This window comes from Staurois parvus, unplaced genomic scaffold, assembly GCF_062004578.1.
Source record: "Staurois parvus isolate SC_StPar_1 unplaced genomic scaffold, SC_StPar_1.0 ptg001174l, whole genome shotgun sequence".
Classification (NCBI taxonomy): domain Eukaryota; kingdom Metazoa; phylum Chordata; class Amphibia; order Anura; family Ranidae; genus Staurois; species Staurois parvus.
In genome coordinates this window covers 736,617-759,456 of record NW_028318970.1, presented here as the reverse complement: position 1 = coordinate 759,456, position 22,840 = coordinate 736,617, and positions in this window count along the sequence as shown.

Genomic DNA, 22,840 nt, shown 5'->3' with positions numbered 1-22,840 from the left:
GACACTTTTACCCCCTTCCTGTCCGGACACTTTCCCCCCCTTCCAGTCCGGACACTTTCCCCCCTTCCAGTCCGGACACTTTCACCCCTTCTAGTCCGGACACTTTCCCCCCCTTCCAGTCCGGACACTTTCCCCCCCTTCCTGTCCGGACACTTTTACCCCCTTCCTGTCCGGACACTTTCCCCCCCTTCCAGTCCGGACACTTTCCCCCCTTCCAGTCCGGACACTTTCACCCCCTTCTAGTCCGGACACTTTCCCCCCTTCCAGTCCGGACACTTCCCCCCCTTCCAGTCCGGACACTTTCCCCCCTTCCTGTCCGGACACTTTCCCCCCCCTTCCAGTCCGGACACTTTTACCCCCTTCCTGTCCGGACACTTTCCCCCCCTTCCAGTCCGGACACTTTCCCCCCTTCCAGTCCGGACACTTTCACCCCCTTCTAGTCCGGACACTTTCCCCCCCTTCCAGTCCGGACACTTTCCCCCCCTTCCTGTCCGGACACTTTCCCCCCCTTCCAGTCCGGACACTTTTACCCCCTTCCTGTCCGACACTTTCCCCCCCTTCCAGTCCGGACACTTTCCCCCCTTCCAGTCCGGACACTTTCACCCCCTTCTAGTCCGGACACTTTCCCCCCCTTCCAGTCCGGACACTTTCCCCCCCTTCCTGTCCGGACACTTTCCCCCCCTTCCTGTCCGGACACTTTCCCCCCCTTCCAGTCCGGACACTTTCCCCCCTTTCCAGTCCGGACACTTTCACCCCCTTCTAGTCCGGACACTTTCCCCCCCTTCCAGTCCGGACACTTTCACCCCTTCCAGTCCGGACACTTTCCCCCCCTTCCAGTCTGGACACTTTCCCCCCCTTCCAGTCCGGACACTTTCACCCCTTCCTGACCAGGGCAATTTTCAGCTTTCAGCGCTACACACTTTGAATGACAATTGCACGGTCATGCCACACTGTACCCAAATGAATTTTTTACCATTTTTTTGGGACAGATAAAGCTTTATTTTGGTGGTATTTATTCACTGCTGGAATTTTTATTTTTTTTGCTATGTAAATGATAAAGTCCAAAAATTTAAAAAAAAAAGTGTTTGTTTTTTTTTAAATTTTGCAAATAAATAATATTTCATCATAAATCTTGGCCAAAATTTATTCCGTTATCTTTTTAGTAAAAAACAAAAATCCAAATTAGTTTATAACCAAAAATTATAATTTTTAAATATTTTTTTTTACATTTTTATTTTATTTTTTTATATTATTATTTTTTTTTTTTTCTACATACTGTCACCCTAGTGGGGGGTGATGAAGATTTTTTTTTTTTTTTTTTTTTTTTACACTGATTGCTTTTATACCCATATAGGATGTAAAAGCAATCATTTCTCTTTCTCTCTGTCTGCATTCTTGCAGTCATTGAGAAATACTGAGTGAGCTGTGATTGGTCACAGATCGTCACATGGTACAAGGCTGTTGTGAATAGCCCTGTACCATGTGACCTCTGTGATCATTCACAGAATTCACACGTAGTAAGCAATGATGTCACAAGTGACATCTTGCTTGCTACTTTGCATGTGATCACTGATTGGCCAATCAGTGATCACATGATCGGAACCTCGTACAGAGGTCCCGTCCGACGATCGGTGTTTTACTGTGTCCGGAGGACACAGTGGGCACCGGATCGCGGTGCTGCGCGCTCCCAGGGAGCGCGCACAAGCAGGGTGCGGGGAGGCTGTTTATAAACGGCCCCCCGACCCTGCACTGCCGCCGTCCGGCCGATTATATAGAACGGCCGGTTGCGAAGTGGTTAAAGATCCTGACCAGAATTAAAGCGTATCCTGTAAACTGGAGCCATCAGCACCATGGACAGCTCAGGACACACTGCTGCATGACATTCACATTGCATCTGCTAAACTGACGTTCAGGAGCTTTTCTGCGTTTTTTTCAGCAGCCCCTGAACCCTCCCTAATGTTTTCCCATGTGTCCGTGTATACTGTCCTTTACAGGCATTTGAGTTTACAGTTGTCTTTTTTGAACGCACCAAACTTGCCTTCAGCCAGTCGCAGTTAACCGCGTTTACAAGCATTTACGTTTAGAAGCGTTTTTTAACTGGTCCAAGTCCAGATGCTGTCCAGAAGAGCATGCAAAGCATTTTCCATGTATTCAGATGGACTCAGTACTCCAGCGCAGTCAGTTCCAGGTTTTGCGCGAAGGAAACAATGGTAGAACGCGCCGCATTATGCTCATGATGGGATCCATAGTGACTACAACCAGAAAAGACAGCGAATGTCAACACATACTGCTCCCTCTGCTTCTAAACACAAACGCACATAAACGCGGTATGCAAACGCGGCTAAACTGACGTTTTTTTAACCAACGTTTTTCAGCAGTCAGTTTCCATCGTTCAGAAGAGTTTTCCAAATGCCCCGCGTACATGAGCCCTAAAGCTGAACTCCAGTCAGATATCAAAATCATAAATTAACGAAAGACAGTACCCATTATTACATCATTATATTATCATTATTATTATTTAAAAAAAAAAGTTGTAAAAACATTTATTTATCTTGGCAGCCGCCTCTTGCAATCCCTGCACAGCAGAGCTCCTAGTGGGGGAAGGAGAGACAGCATGCTGACAGGTGGGGAGAGCATAGTGACAGAGAGATGAGTTTGTCAGTCTGCTACATCTACTTTCACTGTGCAGTTACAGGGTGGGGTTGGAGAAGAGAACTGTATGTGAAAGTGAAACTGCAGCAGAAAAAGGTCACTGTGCTGAGTGGCAGAGCTGTGTAAATCTTAAGTCTGGAGGGTGAGAACGAAATCCTTTGGCAGGTAAAAAAAGCTTCCTTACATGTATTTCATCTGTGTATTTAGTTGTCAGTTCAGCTTTAAGTGTCTATCCTCCCATCACAGGAAAATGCATGTAAACACGTGCAAATAAGCGCAAAACAAACGTCTGGGATTACCTCCATAAATGCTGATGCTCAAACATCAGTGCAGTGCGCAAGAGGCCGAAAAATGTGTTGTATGCACAAATGCGCATGCACGGATTTGCACGCATATATTCATGCCAATACAAGTGTAACACCCTGCTACAAGTGTTGATGCGAGATGTTAAAGTGAACACAACATGGCAGCGTCCTGCAGAACAGTTGCATCCACGCTTTGTAGAGCATCCCCATGGAACGTGTATGCTGAACCGCGGGACTTTACTAAGTACAGTGTATCTAGGAACTACATTTCCCAGAGGAGTGGGCATATATATGTGAAAGCCCAGGAGACGGAACAGGACGCGATAGGGGAGAGATCTGGAAAAAGGAGTGCACTGACTGCGGGAGGACAGGATAGTGACGGGAGTCACTTTGGGTGGGGGGGCCCACAGAACCCAGCTCACTTTGGAGAGGCGGGGAGACCCCTGTCTCAGCTCCCCATATCCCTATTATGTGTTGTAACGGAACCGTCCCAGACTGCACTTGAGTACTTCCGTTAGACTACCGCTTCCCCGTCCGAACACCGACCACAGACACCACAGCCGACCATACAAGACTAGATGACACCAGTCTTGAAGTAAACCAGGAGGTAGACTACTTTATTTGAACACAGATACAAGATATATACACTCAGGGGACAATCCCCCCTCCCTGCAAAATGACACAGGGCGGGGCATCCTACCTTTAGTAACAAGATACACACCAGCAGACAGTTGTTCCTCACACTTTCGCTCACTGTGCACCAACTGGGCCCCATCACACGTGCAGAAAACTCTTTACTGCCTGTAAAAGAACATTGGTTTGTTTGGGGGTAAAGAGCTCTTTCCTTATCTCAGGCTACCTCCTTGCCATCAGGTCCTGAGGGCCCAAAGTGAGCTTAGCCACTTGCCAACTGCGCTATAGCCAAATGATGGCTACAGTGCGGGTGTCCAGTTTTGGGAGGGTGTCATATGACATCCTCACAGAACGCACTCTACCACACACCCCCAGTGAGGCGCAACCGGCAATCCTACGGACACAGCTGATCACATGATAAGGTAACAGGCCAATCACAGCAGCCTTTTACCACGTGCTAAGCTGTGTCCAATGAGTAAATACAGTTGTCGGTTATCGGCAGAATGTTTCTCACGCTGTCACACCTTGGATCAGTGGTTGTGGGGGTCTGCAGGTAGGGGGGCTTGTCAGAATCTTGAAGCCCCCTTTAACAATAACGGGGCACCCAGATACTGCCCTACTCATTCAAAAGTGAAGATTAAATAAAAACACACAGTTTTTGATAAGTCCCACCAACATAATCTGATCTCAAGGAGGGCATGTGGCCTGGTATGGTTAAGGTGGGCAGGGTACATACTCATCCCCATGCTTTCCTGGCTCACCATTCTTGGATAGGGACCAGTGCAGATTTTAGTTTGGCAAGCTACATTTATTTATTTTTGCATGGCGTTCCCCAAAAATTCATACTAGACTTGAAGGACCTAGTATGAATTATGGGGAAACCCACACCATTGTTTGATAGGTCCCACCAACATGATCTGATCCCAAGGAGGGCATGTGGTCTGGTATGGTTAAGGTGGGCAGGGTACACACTCCTCCCCCTGCTTTCCTGGCTCACCATTCTTGGATAGGGACTAGTGCAGATTTTTTTTTGGCAAGCTTCTTTTTTTCTTCTTTCTTTATTTTTACATGGGGTTCTACCATGACATCCCAAAGGGTCTGGTATAGTATCTGGGATGGATCTCAGGCCATTTATTTATTTATTTTTGCATGGCTTTCCCCAAAAATTCATACTAGACTTGAAGGACCTAGTATGAATTATGGGGAAACCCACACCATTTTTTGATAAGTCCCACCAACATGATCTGATCCCAAGGAGAGCATGTGGCCTGGTTAAGGTGGGCAGGATACACACTCGTCCCCCTGCTTTCCTGGCTCACCATTCTTGGATAGGGACTAGTGCAGATTTTAGTTTGGCAAGCTACTTTTTTTCTTCTTTCTTCATTTTTACATGGGGTTCTACCATAAAATCCCAAAGGGTCTGGTATAGTATCTGGGATGGATCTCAGGCCATTTATTTATTTATTTTTGCATGGCGTTCCCCAAAAATTCATACTAGACTTGAAGGACCTAGTATGAATTATGGGGAAACCCACACCATTTTTTGATAAGGCCCACCAACATGATCTGATCCCAAGGAGGGCAAGTGGTCTGGAATGGTTAAGGTGGGCAGGGTACACACTCGTCCCCCTGCTTTCCTGACTCACCATTCTTGGATAGGGACTAGTGCAGATTTTTTTTGACAAGCTACTTTTTTTCTTCTTTCTTCATTTTTACATGGGGTTCTACCATAAAATCCCAAAGGGTCTGGTATAGTATCTGGGATGGATCTCAGGCCATTTATTTATTTATTTTTGCATGGCGTTCCCCAAAAATTCATACTAGACTTGAAGGACCTAGTATGAATTATGGGGAAACCCACACCATTTTTTGATAAGTCCCACCAACATGATCTGATCCCAAGGAGGGCATGTGGTCTGGAATGGTTAAGGTGGGCAGAGTACACACTCGTCCCCCTGCTTTCCTGACTCACCATTCTTGGATAGGGTCTAGTGCAGATTTTTTTTGACAAGCTTCTTTTTTTCTTCTTTCTTTATTTTTACATGAGGTTCTACTATACAATCCCAAAAGGTCTGGTATAGTAGTATATGGGAGGGATCTCAGGCCATTTATTTATTTTTGCATGGCGTTCCCCAAAAATTTATACTAGACTTGAAGGACCTAGTATGAATTATGGGGAAACCCACACCATTGTTTGATAGGTCCCACCAACATGATCTGATCCCAAGGAGGGCATGTGGTCTGGTATGGTTAAGGTGGGCAGGGTACACACTCCTCCCCCTGCTTTCCTGGCTCACCATTCTTGGATAGGGACTAGTGCAGATTTTTTTTTGGCAAGCTTCTTTTTTTCTTCTTTCTTTATTTTTACATGGGGTTCTACCATGACATCCCAAAGGGTCTGGTATAGTATCTGGGATGGATCTCAGGCCATTTATTTATTTATTTTTGCATGGCTTTCCCCAAAAATTCATACTAGACTTGAAGGACCTAGTATGAATTATGGGGAAACCCACACCATTTTTTGATAAGTCCCACCAACATGATCTGATCCCAAGGAGAGCATGTGGCCTGGTTAAGGTGGGCAGGATACACACTCGTCCCCCTGCTTTCCTGGCTCACCATTCTTGGATAGGGACTAGTGCAGATTTTAGTTTGGCAAGCTACTTTTTTTCTTCTTTCTTCATTTTTACATGGGGTTCTACCATAAAATCCCAAAGGGTCTGGTATAGTATCTGGGATGGATCTCAGGCCATTTATTTATTTATTTTTGCATGGCGTTCCCCAAAAATTCATACTAGACTTGAAGGACCTAGTATGAATTATGGGGAAACCCACACCATTTTTTGATAAGGCCCACCAACATGATCTGATCCCAAGGAGGGCAAGTGGTCTGGAATGGTTAAGGTGGGCAGGGTACACACTCGTCCCCCTGCTTTCCTGACTCACCATTCTTGGATAGGGACTAGTGCAGATTTTTTTTGACAAGCTACTTTTTTTCTTCTTTCTTCATTTTTACATGGGGTTCTACCATAAAATCCCAAAGGGTCTGGTATAGTATCTGGGATGGATCTCAGGCCATTTATTTATTTATTTTTGCATGGCGTTCCCCAAAAATTCATACTAGACTTGAAGGACCTAGTATGAATTATGGGGAAACCCACACCATTTTTTGATAAGTCCCACCAACATGATCTGATCCCAAGGAGGGCATGTGGTCTGGAATGGTTAAGGTGGGCAGGGTACACACTCGTCCCCCTGCTTTCCTGACTCACCATTCTTGGATAGGGTCTAGTGCAGATTTTTTTTGACAAGCTTCTTTTTTTCTTCTTTCTTTATTTTTACATGAGGTTCTACTATACAATCCCAAAAGGTCTGGTATAGTAGTATATGGGAGGGATCTCAGGCCATTTATTTATTTTTGCATGGCGTTCCCCAAAAATTCATACTAGACTTGAAGGACCTAGTATGAATTATGGGGAAACCCACACCATTGTTTGATAGGTCCCACCAACATGATCTGATCCCAAGGAGGGCATGTGGTCTGGTATGGTTAAGGTGGGCAGGGTACACACTCCTCCCCCTGCTTTCCTGGCTCACCATTCTTGGATAGGGACTAGTGCAGATTTTTTTTTGGCAAGCTTCTTTTTTTCTTCTTTCTTTATTTTTACATGGGGTTCTACCATGACATCCCAAAGGGTCTGGTATAGTATCTGGGATGGATCTCAGGCCATTTATTTATTTATTTTTGCATGGCTTTCCCCAAAAATTCATACTAGACTTGAAGGACCTAGTATGAATTATGGGGAAACCCACACCATTTTTTGATAAGTCCCACCAACATGATCTGATCCCAAGGAGAGCATGTGGCCTGGTTAAGGTGGGCAGGATACACACTCGTCCCCCTGCTTTCCTGGCTCACCATTCTTGGATAGGGACTAGTGCAGATTTTAGTTTGGCAAGCTACTTTTTTTCTTCTTTCTTCATTTTTACATGGGGTTCTACCATAAAATCCCAAAGGGTCTGGTATAGTATCTGGGATGGATCTCAGGCCATTTATTTATTTATTTTTGCATGGCGTTCCCCAAAAATTCATACTAGACTTGAAGGACCTAGTATGAATTATGGGGAAACCCACACCATTTTTTGATAAGTCCCACCAACATGATCTGATCCCAAGGAGGGCAAGTGGTCTGGAATGGTTAAGGTGGGCAGGGTACACACTCGTCCCCCTGCTTTCCTGACTCACCATTCTTGGATAGGGACTAGTGCAGATTTTTTTTGACAAGCTACTTTTTTTCTTCTTTCTTCATTTTTACATGGGGTTCTACCATAAAATCCCAAAGGGTCTGGTATAGTATCTGGGATGGATCTCAGGCCATTTATTTATTTATTTTTGCATGGCGTTCCCCAAAAATTCATACTAGACTTGAAGGACCTAGTATGAATTATGGGGAAACCCACACCATTTTTTGATAAGTCCCACCAACATGATCTGATCCCAAGGAGGGCATGTGGTCTGGAATGGTTAAGGTGGGCAGGGTACACACTCGTCCCCCTGCTTTCCTGACTCACCATTCTTGGATAGGGACTAGTGCAGATTTTTTTTGACAAGCTTCTTTTTTTCTTCTTTCTTTATTTTTACATGAGGTTCTACTATACAATCCCAAAAGGTCTGGTATAGTAGTATATGGGAGGGATCTCAGGCCATTTATTTATTTTTGCATGGCGTTCCCCAAAAATTCATACTAGACTTGAAGGACCTAGTATGAATTATGGGGAAACCCACACCATTGTTTGATAGGTCCCACCAACATGATCTGATCCCAAGGAGGGCATGTGGTCTGGTATGGTTAAGGTGGGCAGGGTACACACTCCTCCCCCTGCTTTCCTGGCTCACCATTCTTGGATAGGGACTAGTGCAGATTTTTTTTTGGCAAGCTTCTTTTTTTCTTCTTTCTTTATTTTTACATGGGGTTCTACCATGACATCCCAAAGGGTCTGGTATAGTATCTGGGATGGATCTCAGGCCATTTATTTATTTATTTTTGCATGGCTTTCCCCAAAAATTCATACTAGACTTGAAGGACCTAGTATGAATTATGGGGAAACCCACACCATTTTTTGATAAGTCCCACCAACATGATTTGATCCCAAGGAGGGCAATTGGTCTGGAATGGTTAGGGTGGGCAGCTCTAGATTTAAGTGAATATTGCAGCCTGAGCTGCATTTGTTTTTTCTGCTGGTGATCTTTTTTTATCTATAAAGATTGCCCAGAGTTGGGCTTTAAGGGGCCTCAAGTAATTTTCAATTAGCAAATATGCCAGAGTAGTTTACTTTTTAGAAAAGTGATCCTCTAAGACAGTGGTCTCCAAACTGCAGCCTGCAGGATACATTTGGCCCTTTGCTAGCCATTATCAGGCCCTTGGGACACTAGTCTTCCCACTGATATGAATCACTATTCTTCTCACTGATACCAACAGTGGGGCATAATTCCTGTCATTGATACTGATGAAGGGGCACTATTCCTCCCACTAATACAAACTACGGGGTACTATCCCTACCACTGGCACCAACGGGGCTTTATTCCTTCCACTGACAATAATGATGGGGCCCTATTCCTCCCATTGACTGCAATGATAGGTCACTATTCTAACCATTGACACCAATAATGAGTCACTATTCCTCTCACTGAAACTGATGATGGGGCACTATTCCTCCCACTGATACCAATGATGGGGCACTATTCCTCCCACTGATACCAATGATGGGGCACTATTCCTCCCACTGATACCAATGATGGGATACTATTCCTCTCACTGATACCAATGATGGGGCACTATTCCTCCCACTGACACCAATGATGGGGCACTATTCCTCCCACTGACACCAATGATGGGGCACTATTCCTCCCACTAATACCAATGATGGGGCACTACTCCTCCCACTGACACCAATGATGGAGCACCATTCCTCCCACTAATACCAATGATGGAGCACTATTCCTCCCACTGACACCAATGATGGGGCACTATTCCTCCCACTGACACCAATTATGGGGCACTATTCATCCCACTGATAACAATGATGGGGCACTATTCCTCCTACTGACACCAATGATAGGGCACTATTCATCCCACTGATAACAATGATAGGGCACTATTCCTCCCACTGACACCAATGATGGGGGACTATTCCTCCCACTGACGCCAAGGATGGGGGACTATTCCTCCAACTGACACCAGTGATGGAACATTATTCCTCCATCTACTGACCACAGGTACTACACTATATTGCCAAAAGTATTGGGCCCGCCCTCCCAATCATGTGATTCAGGTGTTCCAATCCCCTCCATGGACACAGGTGTATACAATCCATCCCCTAGGCTTGCAGACTGTTTCTACAAACATTGGTGAAAGAATGGGTCGCTCTCAGGAGCTCAGTGACTCCAAGCGTGGTCCCGTGATAGGTGGCCATCTGTGTAATAAGTCCATCCGTGACATTTCCTGGCTACTAAATATTCCACGCTCAACTGTTAGTGGGATTATAACAAAGTGGAAGCAACTGGGAACAACAGCAACTCAGCCACCAAGTGGTAGGCCACACCACATGACAGGGCGGGGTCAGCGCATGCTGAAGCACACAGTGCGCAGAAGTCGCCAACTGTCTGCAGAGTCAATAGCTAAAGACCTCCAAACTTGGTGTGGCCTTCAGATGAGCTCAACAACAGTGCGTAGAGAGCTTCATGGAATGGGTTCCCATGGCCGAGCAGCTGCATCCAAGCCTTCCATCACCAAGTGCAATGCAAAGCGTCGGATGCCGTGGTGTAAAACACGCTGCCACTGGACTCTAGAGCAGTGCAGACATCTTCTCTTGGACAATTTCATGCTCCCAACTTTGTGGGAAGAGTTTGGGGATGGCCCCTTCATGTTCCAACATGACTATGCACCAGTGCACAAAGCAAGGTCCATAAAGACATGGAGGAGCCAGTTTGGGGTGGAGGAACTTGACTGGCCTGCACAGAGTCTTGACCTCAACCCCATAGAACACCTTTGGGATGAATTAGAGCGGAGACTGCGAGTCAGGCCTCCCACCCCGACATCAGTGCCTGACCTCACAAATGTGCTTCTGGAAGAATGGTCCAACCTTCCCATAGACACCCTCCTAAACCTTATGGATGGCCTTCCCAGAAGAGTTGAAGATGTTATAGCTGCAAAGGGCGGGCCGACTCAGTATTGAACCCTATGGACTAAGACTGGGAGGCCATTAAAGTTCATGTGCGTGGAAAGCAGGCGGCCCAACACTTTTGGCAATATGATGCCACTGATCACCAAGCCTTGGGCATTGTTTACCCTCAATTAGGACAGGACATTTTCTATCCCCACTGGCCACAGTCCAGGCCCCTTTAGGTCTGAAGGACAGTAAACTGGCCTTTTGTTTAGAAGGTATGGAGGCCCTTGCTTTTAAATATAATTCTGCACAACAAATTTTGCTTGACAAAAAAAAATGTAAAATGTTGACCGCCTTACTTACCATTGCCATATGGAAAAATAATAGTAACCTAAATAATAATCTGAAACATTTCTATCGGGTCTGAGTATGTGTCTAACCCGGGATACAGAAAATATCAAACAATGTATCTGTTGCCCTGACAGCTCTTTTATCTCCTCCAGAATGAAGTGTGACCTGCAGTGCATCCAGAGGACAAGTTCATCAAAGGCATAACATTGATTTCTACAATTACTCGCAGGTCACATGACCGGACTGGAAGTGATTACACATCCTCCTCTCCACTGCAGACACCAGGCTCTCACATATAATGATGTACAATGAAAGGATTAAATTGTTTTAGGTAAACTGACTCCAAGGACAAGGCTTTGCCGCTGAGTGGCTTTATTTCCTGTCCTGGATTCCATCATTGAGAGGTCAGTGTGTTCCTGGGTTCTAGAACTGTCCCCCTGCTCAACCATCTCTTTAGGTTGGATGGTATTCATTCATTAAAAACAGAATGGTTCGAAAAAATACCGAATTATGGTCACTAGACAGAGCTGGAGATCATAGAAAATTAACATTTACTTCCTATGATTGTTAGCTCCATCCAGTGGTCATGAGGAGGTATTTTCCTGATCCCCCTAATTCTGTATGACTGAAGAACTGGTTAGAAAATCGCCTGGTCACATTCAGCTTTTCCCCCATTTGCACAGAACAAATATATGTTGCTTCACAGGACACACCCACATGGAAGAAATATGTATTTGAAATATATTTTAAAAATATTCTTCCCAAATATATTGCCATATATTTGAAATACTATCATTTTGGCCATATTCAATATAATTAAAATAAATAAATAAATACATAAATTATATATATATATATATATATATATATATATATATATATATATATACTGCATGTTGAAATGTGTTTTTATTACAAAAAAAATATGAAAAATATTTTTAAAAATACATTTCAAATATACTGTATGTCTTTAAGAATACAAATGTACATTTTTGGAATGCATTTACAAATGTATGTAAAAATATATGTTCAAATGACCTTTTTATATGTAAAAAAAAAATCTGCAGAGTATATCTAAAAAAAATATATTTTTTTTTAAAAATACTTTTCATATATTTTGTAATATATAAAAACCACATGTCAACATGCAGTTTATATATATATATATATATATACACACACACACACACTGCATGTTGAAGTGCATCTTTTATATTTTACAAAATATATGAAAAATATTTTTTTAAATATCTTACATATATTTTGTAATAAAAACGCATTTCAACATACAGTGTGTATATATATATACAGTGGGGCAAAAAAGTATTTAGTCCCCATCAATTGTGCAAGTTCTCCCACTTACAAAGATAAGAGAGGCCTGTAATTGGCATCATAGGTAGACCTCAACTATGAGAGACAAAATGAGAAAACAAATCCAGACAATCACATTGGCTGATCTGGAAAGAATTTATTTGCAAATTATGGTGGAAAATAAGTATTTGGTGAATATGAAAAGTTCATGTCAATACTTTGTTATATATCCTTTGTTGGCAATGACAGAGGTCAGACGTTTCCTGTAAGTCTTCACAAGGTTGGCACACACTGTTGCTGGTATGTTGGCCATCCTCCATGCAGATCTCCTCTAGAGCAGTGATGTTTTGGGGCTGTCGCTGGGCAACACGGACTCTCAACTCCCTCCAAAGGTTTTCTATGGGGTTGAGATCTGGAGACTGGCTAGGCCACTCCAGGACCTTGAAATGCTTCTTACGAAGCCACTCCTTCGTTGCCCGGGCGGTATGTTTGGGATCATTGTCATGTTGGAAGACCCAGCCACGTTTCATCTTCAATGCCCTTGCTGATGGAAGGAGGTTTGCACTCAAAATCTCACGATACATGGCCCCATTCATTCTGTCCTGTACATGGATCAGTCGTCCTGGTCCCTTTGCGGAGAAACAGCCCCAAAGCAGGATGTTGCCACCCCCAAGCTTCACAGTAGGTATGGTGTTCTTTGGATGCAACTCAGCATTCTCTCTCCTCCAAACACGACGAGTTTTGTTTCTACCAAACAGTTCTATTTTGGTTTCATCTGACCATATGACATTCTCCCAATCCTCTTCTGGATCCTCCAAATGCTCTCTAGCAAACTTCAGACGGGCCCAGGACATGTACTGGCTTAAGCAGGGGGACACGTCTGGCACTGCAGGATCTGAGTCCCTGGCGGCGTAGTGTGTTACTGATGGTAGCCTTTGTTACGTTGGTCCCAGCTCTCTGCAGGTCATTCACTAGGTCCCCCCGTGTGGTCCTGGGATTTTTGCTCACTGTTCTTGTGATCATTTTGACCCCACGGGGTGAGATCTTGCGTGGAGCCCCAGATCGAGGGAGATTATCAGTGGTTTTGTATGCCTTCCATTTTCTAATTATTGCTCCCACAGTTGATTTTTTCAAACCAAGCTGCTTGCCTATTGCAGATTCAGTCTTCCCAGCCTGGTGCAGGTCTACAATTTTGTTTCTGGTGTCCTTCGACAGCTCTTTGGTCTTCACCATAGTGGAGTTTGGAGTGTGACTGTTTGAGGTTGTGGACAGGTGTCTGTTATACTGATAACAAGTTCAAACAGGTGCCATTGATACAGGTAATGAGTGCAGGACAGAGGAGCCTCTTAAAGAAGAAGGTCCAGGTCTGTGAGAGCCAGAAATCTTGCTTGTTTGTAGGTGACCAAATACTTATTTTCCACCATAATTTGCAAATAAATTCTTTCCAGATCAGCCAATGTGATTGTCTGGATTTGTTTTCTCATTTTGTCTCTCATAGTTGAGGTCTACCTATGATGCCAATTACAGGCCTCTCTCATCTTTGTAAGTGGGAGAACTTGCACAATTGGTGGGGACTAAATACTTTTTTGCCCCACTATATATATATATATTTATTTATTGAAATATATTTTTAAATATATTGAATATGACCAAAATTGTAGTATTTCAATATATTTGGGGAGAATATTTTAAAAATATATTTCAAATATATTTTTCTTCCATATGGGCATAGCTGTGCAAATTTTGTATTAAAATAAAGCCTAGCCTGTCTGTTTCTAAACATAACGTTGTCACCACACATTGTCTCTTTCCTAACCTGTGAGAGAGATAGGTAGGGGCACGGAGGAAAGAAGTGATTCAGAGGGGGGAAGTTCCTGCACCTATTCTCTGAGAAGAAAAGGTCATAAAAAAGCTTATACTTACACATGAACAGTATGGGAATGGAAAATATGTTGTGAAATATTGGAAAGCTCTGGATGGGGCTGGATGTCACTGTGGGGGGATGGAAATTATGGAGGGGGGTAGGAGATTCTTTAGCAGACTTGGTGGCCTAGTAGGGGATGAGGTTTATGGATGGCTTGGGGGAAACCATGAGGGATGGGGTCTCTGGAAGGGCTGGGAGTCTATCCCGGATGCTGGGGACACTGGAGGGTGTGCAGGGGTTGTGGGCACTGTGGGAGGTGGGCAAGGCAATGTAGGACACTGTTGGAGATTGGAGGCACTATAGGGTGCAGCAGGCCCTGCAGGGTACAGGGGGGTTGGTGGCACTGCAGGTTCACTATGGAAGGCTGAGGAGTACTATCGGAACTGGGAGACACTGTGGAAGGGTAGGGGGGCAGTATAGGATACTGTTGAAGATTGAGGCACTATAGGGTGCTGGAGGCTCCGCAGGGGGCTGGGGGGCACTGTAGGTTCACTATGGAAGGTTGAGGAGCACTATGGGAACCGGGAGGCACTGTGGGAGGGTGGGGGGCAGTATGGGATGCTGTTGTAGATTGGGGCACTATAGGGGGCTGGAGGCTCTGCAGCAGGTTGGAGGGCACTGTGGGAGGCTGGGGGCACTGCAGTCCACTATGGAAGGTTGAGAGTACTATGGGAGTTGGTTGGCACTGTGGAAGGTTGTACTCACAAGCAGACAAAGCACCCCTCCTAGCCAAACTGAATGTCTTTCTATATACAGAATATTCACATGGAATACAGGTATAAGGGAGGGCAAAACAGTGTGTGGGGTATTCTTGAATCCATTGCAGTCAATTTTCCCACTACCCATACACACATATCAGATACACAAAAGCCCTGACATCACCCCCTTCCTCTCCACCTCGTCCAATCAGAGAACGCTCTGCATTTATTTAGAAAATGCAAAGCACTTTCTGAATGCCACCTGTCCTGATGTGCATCTTGGCTAATTGAAAGGCTCCAGTATCATATAGCTCCTTCCTCCCCAGACTGACTGACCCGGCCCTTTCATTTTTGGGGGTTCGGTTCTTTCAATCATAGAGGCTCAGTATCAAATGTGGGTGTTACCTAGGGCAATCTGCCAGCAACAACGCATTTTGATATTTGCATAACTCCTCCCAAGAGGCAGCCCACTGCTTGTATCCAAGTAACCACAAAAACAAAACCTGGCCTAGTGCATTATCCTAATAACATGATTTTTTTTTTTTTTTTTTAAAAAGGTAAATATTATACTCACAAAGTGACAAATGCATCAAAATCTTTTGGTGGTCAGCCCCTGATGACATCATTGTATGATGAAACGCGTAAGCAGGAGCCATACATGACACCTGAAATCATCACACAAAGCAGCCATGGATGGATTATCAGAGTTTGCTTTCACTTTGCTAGATGTCATGCATGGTACCTTTTATGCGTCATGTGAATGCACATTTTCAAGCTTTTGATAAAGGTGTTTCTTAACTGCTACACTCTGAAGTTATACTTTTCTTTTGGTTCCCGATTAGTTTGGTATTTATATAGGAATGAAAAGCAATGTTTTTCCTGGCTGCTATCTATCTATCGATCTATCTATCTATTATCTATCTATCTATCTATTATCTATCTATCTATCTATCTATTATCTATTATCTATCTATCTATCTATTATCTATCTATCTATCTATCTATCTATCTATCTATCTATCTATTATCTATTATCTATCTATCTATCTATCTATCTATCTATCTATTATCTATCTATCTATCTATCTATCTATCATCTATCTATCTATCTATTATCTATCTATCTATCTATCTATCTATCTATCTATCTATCTATCTATCTATCTATCTATTATCTATCTATCTATTATCTATCTATCTATTATCTATCTATCTATCTATCTATCTATTATCTATCTATCTATCTATCTATTATCTATCATCTATCTATCTATCTATCTATCTATCTATCTATCTATCTATCTATCTATCTATTATCTATCTATCTATTATCTATCTATCTATCTATCTATCTATCTATCTATCTATCTATTATCTATCTATCTATCTATCTATCTATCTATCTATCTATCTATCTATATCTATCTATCTATCTATCTATCTATCTATCTATCTATCTATCTATCATCTATCTATCTATTATCTATCTATCTATCTATTATCTATCTACAGTTGCAAGAAAAAGTATGTGAACCCCTTGGGATTACGTGGAGTTTTGCATGAATTGGGCATAAAATGTGCTCTGAACGTCATCTAAGTCACAACAATAGGAGAACACAGTCTGCTGAACATAATACTACACAAACATTAGATGTTGCCATTGTTTAATTGCACATAACATGTAAACATTCACAGTGCAGGGAGGAAAAAGTATGTGAACCTTTGGACTTAATAACTGGTTGACCCTCCTTTGGCAGCAATAACCTCAACCAAACGTTTCCTGTAGTTGCAGATCAGACCTGCACAACGATCTGGAGTCATTTTGGACCACTCCTCTTCACAAAACTGTTTCAGTGTAGCAATATTCTTGGGATGTCTGGTGTGAATCGCTCTCTTACGGTCATGCCACAGCATTTCAATCGGGTTGAGGTCAGGACTCTGACTGGGCCACTCCAGAAGGCGTATTCTGTGCTGTTGCAGCCATTGTTTTGTTGAATGACTTGTATGCTTTGGGTCATTGTCCTGTTGCATCACCCATCCTCTGCGGAGCTTCAGTTGGCAGACAGATGGTCGTACGTTTTCCTGCAAAATGTCTTGATAAACTCTGGAATTCATTTTCCCATCAATGACAACAATTCGTCCAGGCCCTGAGGCAGCAAAGCAGCCCCAAACCAGGATGCTCCCTCCGCCATGTTTTACAGTGGGGATGAGGTTTTGATGTTGGTGTGCTGTGCCTTTTTTTCTCCACACATAGTGTTGTGTGTTCTTCCCAAACACCTCAATCTTGGTGTCATCTGTCCACAGTATATTTTGCCAGTAGTGCTGTGGAACATCCAGGTGCTCTTTTGCAAACTTCAAACGTGCTGCAATATTCTTTTTGGACAGCAATGGCTTCCTCCGTGGTGTCCTCCCATGTACTCCATTCTTGTTTCATGTTTTCCTTATTGTAGATGTGTCAACAAAAATGTTAGCATGTGCCAGAGATTTCTGTAGGTCTTTAGCTGACACTCTGGGATTCTTCTTTACCTCATGCAGCATTCTGCGCTGTGCTCTTGCAGTCATTTTTACAGGACGACCACGCCTAGGGAGAGTAGCAACAGTGCTAAACTTTCTCCATTTGTAGACAGTCTGTCTTACCGTGGACACATGAACATCAAGGCTTTTGGAGATACTTTTGTAACCCTTTCCAGCTTCATGCAAGTCAATAATTCTTGATTGTAGGTCTTCTGAGAGCTCTTTTCTGCGAGGCATGGTTCACATCAGACAGTGCTTCTTGAAACCAGTAAACCCAAAACAGATGTGTGTTTTTTAAGGGCAGGACAGCTGTCAGCAACACATCCAATATCATCACACTGATTGGAGTCAAGGTTGGCTCACTCCTGGCTCCAATTAGCTCTGGGAGAAGTCATTAAGCTAGGGCCTCACATACTTTTTCCTCCCTGCACTGTGAATGTTTACATGTTATGTGCAATTAAACCATGGCAACATCTAATGTTTGAGTAGTATTATGTTCAGCAGACTGTGTTCTTCTATTGTTGTGACTTAGATGACGTTCAGAGCACATTTTATGCCCAATTCATGCAAAACTCCACGTAATCCCAAGGGGTTCACATACTTTTTCTTGCAACTGTATCTATCTATCTATCTATCTATCTATCTATCTATCTATCTATCTATTATCTATCTATTATCTATCTATCTATCTATCTATCTATTATCCATCTATCTATCTATCTATCTATCTATCTATCTATCTATCTATCTATCTATCTATCTATCTATTATCTATCTATTATCTATCTATCTATCTATCTATTATCCATCTATCATCTATCTATCTATCTATCTATCTATCTATCTATCTATTATCTATCTATCTATCTATCTATCTATCTATCTATCTATCTATCTATTATCTATCTATCTATCTATCTATCTATCTATCTATCTATTATCTATCTATCTATCTATCTATCTATCTATCTATCTATCTATTATCTATCTATCTATCTATCTATCTATCTATCTATCTATCTATCTATCTATCTATCTATTATCTATCTATCTATCTATTATCTATCTATCTATCTATCTTTCTTTCTAGGATGGATAATTCAAAGCTATGTACATCAATTTACAGATGTTTTCTTTAGTTAAACACTTCCCTGTATATGGGTTGTCATTGTGTGAAATGGTTTATATGGAGATTCTGCAAGATTGTCAGAGAGTCCCTATTTGTTCACAGCACTCCATCCTCCAAGGCCATTATTATCAATGCACAATGGACTCGGGAGCCCACAAAGCACAGAGACTTAATGCTTTTTTTTCAACACATTACTCCTCTTTATTAGAAGCCAAACAAGCCACTTCTCCATCTACAGAGCCCAAGGTTAAATCCTTTTTTATCTGGAACACTTTAATTCCTCTTTGAAACTCACATTATTACCATGAAAAGTATGTTTATTGATGGGTCAGCATCAAGGACGACCATTGCCCCACGTCGGGTGTGTGGGGTCAGCGCTAAAATCAGCACGTTATATTGCGTGGACAACAGACAAAATCAGAAAGGTCACATTGTATTAATGTCTGGGACAGTGAAAATAAAGAGCTTTGTTATCATTGGAAATAGTTTGCAGCCTTGAGTACCAGCTCTGATTATTAAAATGTTATTTTCTGTTCTTTGTATTTTAAAGAAATAAATATTTAAAAGGAATGTATTTGCAGTGAGCACATTTCTTCTTCTTTGATCACCTCAAAGTCATTTCTTTTATTTCCAAGTGCAGACCAATAGGTTTCACTCTCTAGTGGCAGCCAGTATGTTACTGTAAACACTCCCTGTTATTTACCTTCAGTCCAGATATTTTACATGCAGTATTTTTTTCTCGTACACAATGTTCTTAGCCTCATGGCCATCCTCATTCAACCCACTTCTTATGACCAGGTCATCCCGGACAAGCCCCCAAGCTGTGACTGGACAGTGAAAGGAGAAGCAGCACATGATGGGATGATGCGCTCATCTCTCTAGCACTCTGCTCTCTCTTCCTATTGGAATGATTCTTGTCAGCTAATGAACTGATTGGCTGCTTGTGCTGCACCTTTCTCTCACACTCCAGCATTGAAATGAATGCCTATAAGCCATTTTCTATATTCCGCTGTCCAGATTGGTAGATTCACCATTTAGTGGCTCTCTGCTGCTGAGGTAATATTTCTGGTGTACAGAGTGCATTTTTTCAGTCCACCATTGCTCCTTTCTTAACCCCCCTGGCGGTATTCCCGAGTGTAGCTCGGGGTAAAGTTTCAGCACCTCAAGCGGTAACCCCGAGCTACACTCGGGAATACACTGCAGCGCTTCTCCGGGATCTGTTCTTCACTTACCTTGTCCTTGTTCGCAACCAGGGTGCCCAGGCACCCTTGGGTGCCTTGATGTTTCTTCAGGGGTGCCTTGGCAAAATTTCTAAAACTTGCCCAAAACGTGTATACAAGCCAGCGGGTGGAACAAGCTTGCCTTTTAGTTACACAAAGCCAAAGGTTTTCATTGTGCACCAATATGAATTTCTAGCCGCCGGCATCCTGACAACCAATGACATCATCAGTTGATAAGGAGGATGTTGGTTGCCTGCACAGCATCCAGTTTGACCCTCCCCCGCCCCTCTCTGTCAGTGCTGGGGTCACATTAGCTCAGTGATGGAGAAAAACTGAGGGAGAAGAGAAAGATCAGAATACTAGTCAGTACCAGTGTGCAAAAGTGTATTTGCTTTGGAAGAACAAATCACCTCTAATGTTGGGTGTCCTACGTGTGTGGATGTTGCTACTTTATGTAAAACTATTAGAATAGTTTTTCACATTTTAGAATGGGGTGCCATTTTAGAATTATTGACAGTCTTAGGCACCCTATTTTATAAAGGGTTCCTCAGGGCTGTCCATAATTTTAAAGGGTGCCTTGACCCAAAAGAAGGTTGAGAGACCCTCATCTAAGGCATGCATTACATACATTCCACAAAACTTTTAATTGTCCATGTGGGGGTTTGTGCATATTTTAGGAAAAAGATCATGTGTGAGGTAGATCTCCTCCAACTAATTTTGGAGAAGACCCAGCTCACAATCGCTGTTCCAATTCAACTCAAAAGTGTTCAGTAGAGTCGAGGACAGGGCTCTGTGGAAGCCACTTCAGTTCCTCCACACCAAACTCATCAATGATGTCTTTATGGAGCTGGCTTTGTGGAGACCACTTGAGTTCTTCCAAACTCAATAAACCCATGTCATCATGGAGCTGGCTTTGTGGAGACCACTTGAGTTCTTCTAAACAAACTCAACAAACCCATGTCATCATGGAGCTGGCTTTGTGAAGACCACTTGAGTTCTTCCAAACAAACTCAACAAACCCATGTCATCATGGAGCTGGCTTTGTGAAGACCACTTGAGTTCTTCCAAACAAACTCAACAAACCCATGTCATCATGGAGCTGGTTTTGTGGAGACCACTTGAGTTCTTCCAAACTCAACAAACACATGTCATCATGGAGCTGGCTTTGTGGAGACCACTTGAGTTCTTCCAAACTCAACAAACCCATGTCATCATGGAGCTGGCTTTGTGAAGACCACTTGAGTTCTTGCAAACAAACTCAACAAACTTATGTCATCATGGAGCTGGCTTTGTGAAGACCACTTGAGATCTTCCAAACAAACTCAAAAAACCCATTTCATCTTGGAGCTGGCTTTGTGAAGACCACTTGAGTTCTTCCAAACAAACTCAACAAAACCCATGTCATCATGGAGCTGGCTTTGAGGAGACCACTTGAGTTCTTCCAAACAAATTCAAGAAACCCATGTCATCATGGAGCTGGCTTTGTGGAGACCACTTGAGTTCTTCCAAACAAACTCAACAAACCCATGTCATCATGGAGCTGGCTTTGTGAAGACCACTTGAGTTCTTCCAAACAAACTCAACAAACCCATGTCATCATGGAGCTGGTTTTGTGGTGATCACTTGAGTTCTTCCAAACTCAACAAACCCATTTCATCATAGAGCTGGCTTTGTGGAGACCACTTGAGTTCTTCCAAACTCAACAAAACCCATGTCATCATGGAGCTGGCTTTGTGGAGACCACTTGAGTTCTTCCAAACTCAACAAACCCATGTCATCATGGACCTGGCTTTGTGGAGACCACTTGAGTTCTTCCAAACAAACTCAACAAACCCATGTCATCATGGAGCTGGTTTTGTGGTGATCACTTGAGTTCTTCCAAACTCAACAAACCCATTTCATCATAGAGCTGGCTTTGTGGAGACCACTTGAGTTCTTCCAAACTCAACAAACACATGTCATCATGGAGCTGGCTTTGTGGAGACCACTTGAGTTCTTCCAAACTCAACAAAACCCATGTCATCATGGAGCTGGCTTTGTGGAGACCACTTGAGTTCTTCCAAACTCAACAAACCCATGTCATCATGGACCTGGCTTTGTGGAGACCACTTGAGTTCTTCCAAACAAACTCATCAAAACCCATGTCATCATGGAGCTGGCTTTGAGGAGACCACTTGAGTTCTTTCAAACAAATTCAACAAACCCATGTCATCATGGAGCTAGGTTTGTGGAGACCACTTGAGTTCTTCCAAACTCAACAAACCCATGTCATCATGGAGCTGGCTTTGTGAAGACCACTTGAGTTCTTCAAAACTCAAGAAACCCGTGTCATCATGGAGCTGGCTTTGTGAAGACCACTTGAGATCTTCCAAACAAACTCAAAAAACCCATGTCATCTTGGAGCTGGCTTTGTGAAGACCACGTGAGTTCTTCCAAACAAACTCATCAAAACCCATGTCATCATGGAGCTGGCTTTGAGGAGACCACTTGAGTTCTTCCAAACAAATTCAACAAACCCATGTCATCATGGAGCTGGCTTTGTGGAGACCACTTGAGTTCTTCCAAAAAAACTCAACAAACCCATGTCATCATGGAGCTTGCTTTGTGAAGGCCACTTGAGTTCTTCAAAACAAACTCAAGAAACCCATGTCATCATGGAGCTGGCTTTGTGAAGACCACTTGAGTTCTTCCAAACAAACTCAACAAACCCATGTCATCATGGAGCTGGTTTTGTGGTGACCACTTGAGTTCTTCCAAACTCAACAAACCCATGTCATCATGGAGCTGGCTTTGTGGAGACCACTTGAGTTCTTCCAAACTCAACAAACCCATGTCATCATGGACCTGGCTTTGTGGAGACCACTTGAGTTCTTCCAAACAAACTCAACAAACCCATGTCATCATGGAGCTGGCTTTGTGGAGACCACTTGAGTTCT